The sequence below is a fragment of the Humulus lupulus genome, chromosome 5, assembly GCF_963169125.1.
Source record: "Humulus lupulus chromosome 5, drHumLupu1.1, whole genome shotgun sequence".
NCBI lineage: Eukaryota > Viridiplantae > Streptophyta > Magnoliopsida > Rosales > Cannabaceae > Humulus > Humulus lupulus.
Genome location: NC_084797.1, coordinates 32808346 through 32813976, shown reverse-complemented (window position 1 = coordinate 32813976; position 5631 = coordinate 32808346). Strand labels below are relative to the sequence as shown.

Sequence of the window (5631 nt, the reverse complement as noted above, 5' to 3'; positions counted from 1 at the left end):
TAGGCGCAATATGGAAAAGGAATGGATGTCAGCTGATAGGTTGTCAGTGGAATATATAAAAGGGGCCGATGAGTTTCATAATTTTAGTTTGGATCATGCCAAAAATCCAAACTATATTTGTTGTCCTTGTAGTAAGTGTGGAAATATGAAAAAGATGACCGCCATAATGAAAAAAGAGCACTTATATTTACACGGGATAGACAAAAGTTATAAAATATGGTATTGGCATGGTGAAGAGCTTCATATTACTCCGGACCCTCCTAGGATAAATGAAGTTCGAAATTATAGGCAATTTGATCACGAGGATAATTTAGATGAAATGATTGATGATGCATTTTATGAATCAGAAGTATATCCCATTAAGTTAAAAAATCTTCTTAGTGACGCTGAAAAGCGGATTTACCCTGGTTGCACTAAATTTACAAAGTTTTCAGTCCTTCTTAGATTGTACAACATGAAAGCCAAAAATGTATGGAGTGATAAGAGTTTCACAGAATTGTTAATATTTTTGGAAGATTTATTGCTTGAAGAAAACGAGATGCCTGTGTCATTTTATGAGGCTAAGAAAACTATGTGCTCATTAGGCTTGCAATATGAAAAAATGCATGCTTGTCCTAATGATTGTGTATTATATCTAAATAGCCTAGTATATGTGAATTCGTGTCCTACTTGTCATGTGTCCAGATGGCAAAAGAAAAAGAATTCAGAGGAAGTTAAGAAAGGAGTAACAGCAAAAGTTTTGTGATATATTCCTCCAATTCCTCGTTTGATTCGATTTTATCGAAATATTTATCATGCTAAGAATTTGACTTCGCATGCGAATGAGAGAATAAAGGTTGGTAGACTTAGACATCCTGTTGACTCATCAACGTGGATGTTGAGTCTAGTTTTGTGTTTTAGGTAGCTTTTATTAATGTTTTTAGTTGTTTAATGCAATATTATGCTTTGTTTTTGCTTGTTTTCAGGTTTTAGCTTATAAATAAAGGAAGATAACAATTGGAGCAAATTTTCAAATAAATGATGAAAAATTGGCTTTTTGGTGTTAATTCCATGAAAAGATGAATCCTTGAGAAATTTTATGGCTTCAGTGATTTTTCGGGATCAAAAGCGCAAAAATTGAAAAAGTTGTTAAGGGTCGTGACGCTACGTTGTTGAGCCACGACCAGGTCCAAGGCAAAAAGCCTTTTTTTCGAGGTTTGACACGGACCGCAGCACAGGAATAGAGGGTCGTGGCGCTAAAGGCTTTGTCTGCCCAGAAAATTTACATGGGCTGCGACACTGAAGAGGTTGGATCACGGGGCGCCTAATGTCCACGCGTAGCTTAAATTGACACGGGCCAAGGCGCTTGAAATGTTGGGCAGTGACCCACATTGATTAAGAAGAAATAAATTAAGTTTGAAACCTAATTTCGAGAGGAGAGATAGGGACAGAAGAGGGGGACGAAAATCAGAAGTGGAGAACACCTCGGAGAGCTTCTCAATTCGTTCTAAAGAGTTTTCTTTTTCTATTTCCTTTAATTCTTATGTGTAGCTTAAGTGCTTTTGATGTTTTAAGAATGATTATGAACTAATTTCTTTATTAGGGTTTTTAATGGATTCTCTTGAACTCCTTTGATGATCTAATGCAATATTAGGACTTTTCTTCTTCGTCTACTCAGCCTGTCTCAATCTATTTTAATGCATGAAATGTGATTGGCCATCTTATTTCATTATCTATTTGTGTTTGAATTGTAATTCTGAAAAGTGAAATTTAAACAAGCTTTGATTGAAACAGCATAGGGTTAATCTAGAACTAAAGTATCTAGGTTATTTGTGTAGCATCTAGGTTGTGAATTCATTGCCTCCTAATTGTTGAATTTATCATAGAAATATAGAAATTTCATAATTAGGTTGTGTTTTATAATTCCTAATCCAATTATAAAATACCTTGACAACTTGTTAGCTTAATAAGAATAAGAATGTTTAATATTGTGTTAGTGATTGACAAGAGAGATTGTAGATGAAATTAAAACCCCTAACTACCTAAATCCTTGGAATTTTATTATTGTTTATGTTCCTACAATCTTGCATTATTTTTAGTAGTTTTGCGGTTTTTAATTATAAAAATACAAAAACCAATTTTCATTAACCAACTAGAAACTAAGAATTAATTATCTGGTAATTGATAATCCAGTCCTTGTGCGATGATACTTGGTCTTACCAAGAAATTGTTACAAATTGTGACTGTGTGCACTTGCATCACTTTAATTTTTGCAACATGTTTTTGGTGTCGTTGCCAGGGACTATTAATTATCAATATCAAAGTAATTAATTTTATTTCTAATTCGGTTGTTCTTTGAACTATTTCTAACTTGTTTTGCGTGCATTCTTGACCATTTTTTCAGATAGTTCTATTATATGTGTAGCAGAAGAGGAGCAGATAGCCTTGTTCCTATTAATCTTGGGGTTGAGAAAGCATACAAGCAGAATCGTAAAAACAAAAGAGCTACTGGTCCAACTGTGGTTATGGAAAATCCTCAAAAAAATGATGGGTTTAATTCAGGGTGCCAGAAGTGGTGCTAGGACGAGCTCAAAATCCCGCTGTGAGAAGCTTATGGGAATATGTTCTCCCAACTTTTACGGGAGTGCAAACATGTATAAGACCACCGACTGTGGAGGCTAATAACTTTGAGATAAAGCTGGTGATTTTACAAATGGTGTAATCCATCGTGCAATTTGGTGGCTTACCTTCAGAAGACCCCCACATGCATTTAGCTAATTTTTTGGAGCTATGTGCAACGTTCAAGTATAATGGGGTGAGCGACAATGCAATCAGATTGACGTTATTCCCATTTTCACTGCGGGATAGAGCTAAAATTTGGTTAAACTCCCTTCAATCCAATTCTATAAATACTTGGGAGGATTTGACTCAGAAATTCCTTGCCAAGTTCTTTCCTCCATGAAAGACAGCAAAGTTGAGAGGAGAGATTAATAATTTCTATCACATGGAGGGGGAGTCTTTGTATGATGTATGGGAGCATTTTAAGGAGCTATTGAGAAAATGACCCCATCACACCATTGAAAAGTGGATGTTGGTCCACAACTTTTACAATGGATTGTGCGGTACTACTCGCACCATAATTGATGCTGCAGCTAGAGGGGCATTCATGAGTAAGAGTGCCAATGAAGCATATGAATTGTTAGAATACATGGACACCAACAACCACCAATGGTTTGATGAGAGGTCAACCGGTGTTAGAAAGGTTGCCAGAGTTCATGAACTTGATGCCATCACTGCCTTGACTGTTCAGGTTGCTTCCTTGACAAAACAGTTGGAACATAATATTGTGTCTATTAATGCCATTCAGATGTGAGCATGATGTGAAATTTGTGGTGGTCCTCACCAATTTGAGCAGTGTATGAAAACAAAGTTCAATAACACCATCCCTATGGAGCAAGTCAACATGATGAGTAATTTTAATAGGCAAGCCAACAACCCTTTCTCTAACGCTTACAACCTAGGGTGGAGGAATCACCCTAATTTTTCAAAGAAAAATAATCAAGGCCCTCAACAACAATTTCAGCAGCCCATTTCTCAAGCTCCACCTCAAGAAATATCACAACCACCGGTTTCTCATGAGAAGACAAATGAATTACAAGCTTCACTATTGACCTTGACTAACTCCCAAGCTCAATTTATGATTGAAACTCAGTCGTCCATCAGAAATCTTGAAATGCAAGTCGGTCAATTGGAAAATATGTTACAAAGTATACCTCAAGGAAGTTTTCCAAGTAATACTGAGGTGAATCCTAAGGAGCAGTGCAATGCGATCTCCTTAAGGAGCAGTATCGAGTTGGTAGAGCCAATTGAGAAATCTAGTCTTCCATAAAAAATGGAGTCTGAGAAGAAGAATAAGGTGGGTGAAGATGTTAATGAGAACCTTGAGAAGAAGCAGCCAGAAATAAGTATTGAGCATCACATCAGGATCCTATATCCTTAGAGTCTGAAAAAGAAGATGCTTGACAAGCAGTTTTCCAAGTTCTTAAATGTTTTCTGAAAACTTCACATCAACATTCCTAATGTAGAAGCTTTAGAACAAATGCCGAGTTATGTGATGTTCATGAAAGAAATCTTGTTAAAAAAATGAAATTTGAGGATTATGAGACAGTGTCACTTACTGAGGAGTGCAGTGCAATATTGCAAAAGAAACTACATCCCAAGCGTAATGATCCAAGTAGTTTTACCATTCCTTGTACAACAGGGAATGCGGTTTTTGAGAAGGCATTATGTGATTTAGGGGCAAGTGTGAATCTGATGCATCTGTCTATCTATAGAAAATTGAAATTAGGAGAAGCTCGCCCTACTACCGTGTCCTTACCAATGGAGGATCGTTCAGTGAAGTACCCAAGAGGTATTATTGAGGATGTATTAGTGAAAGTGGACAAATTCATCTTTTCTGCAAACTTTATTATTCTTGATATGAAGGAAGATAAAACTATTCTGACTATTCTATGGAGACCATTTTTAGCTACTGTAAGGACGCTCATTGATGTACAAAAAGGGGAATTGAAGTTGCGAGTGCAAAATGAGGAGGTAACATTTAATGTTTTTGTGGCATTTGAAATTCCAATATGTTGTAGAGTGGATTGGATAACAGGTGGCGGTAGTAAGGTGGAAGCTAACAAGAGAAAGGCCATTGCTCAAGTTGGTAGTCGAACAATGTGTAATTGTGTGAAAAGGTTCTTTAGTGGGAAAGCTCAAATGTTACATGAGCGGTGGAAAGCTCCAAAAATTAGCAACATCATAAGATAGACTTTCTCATATGACACTTTGCCTCTTAAGGATTCTAGGGGTGGACTTGATCCGAGTTAAATTTGAAGATGAATTCTGTAACGTCCTGCATTTTCGGGTACCTTTAAACGACTCGGGTCGGGATTTTTCCCCCGGGTTAAGAATATTATTTTAAATAATATTATATTTTGTTTTTAAGTATTCCATGAGTTATTGCTAGCCAAAATATGAATTTTGTGATTTTAAAAGTCAAGATAAGACTTTCGGTCCTGGACCGACACAAAAACCCTGATCGGGTAAAAATCTAGGAAAATAAAATGAAAAATCATGGCAATTATATTTTGGGCATAAAATACATTCATAAAAGTTAAATTTTGGTCAAAAATAATAAACCTAAAAGAAAATGGAAATTTTAGGGCATTTTGTGTTAAATGCCTAATTTTACCGAAATGGGGAATTTTATTCCATGAATGGACCTTAGGTTAAATTTTACTATGTGATTAATTAAATTAAATGTGAGAGACATTTAATTTAATTAATTAATGTTAAGTTTGGTGATTAAAACTTAATAAGAGTGAAAAAAAAAGGTGTCAAAAGCCAATTTGGACTTTTCTTCTTATGAAACCTTTCTTAACCTTTAATAAAAAAAAAAAATTAAAAAATAATGAAATGATCATATATGGCAAAGGGTGGCCAGCCATGTGGTGTTTTAGAGTGGTGTGAACCCAATTCTATAAAGTTTAACTCCCATTTTAATTAAGAAGTCAAGTGGGCAAGTGGGTAGAAAAGCACTCAAGTGTTTTGTGATATTTTGAAGAGTTGTGTGAGCCACTCTAACCCCCAAATCCGACCACCCTCCCT

General features: G+C 35.8%; 1 non-coding gene across 1 annotated transcript; it reads right to left on the bottom strand.

Moving 5' to 3' along the window:
• Positions 1 to 2950: 2950 nt before the first annotated feature.
• LOC133781169 (small nucleolar RNA R71) lies at positions 2951 to 3057 on the bottom strand. Its single transcript, XR_009869962.1, has one exon. It is a non-coding gene; the product is annotated as a small nucleolar RNA R71 (small nucleolar RNA).
• Positions 3058 to 5631: the final 2574 nt, after the last annotated feature.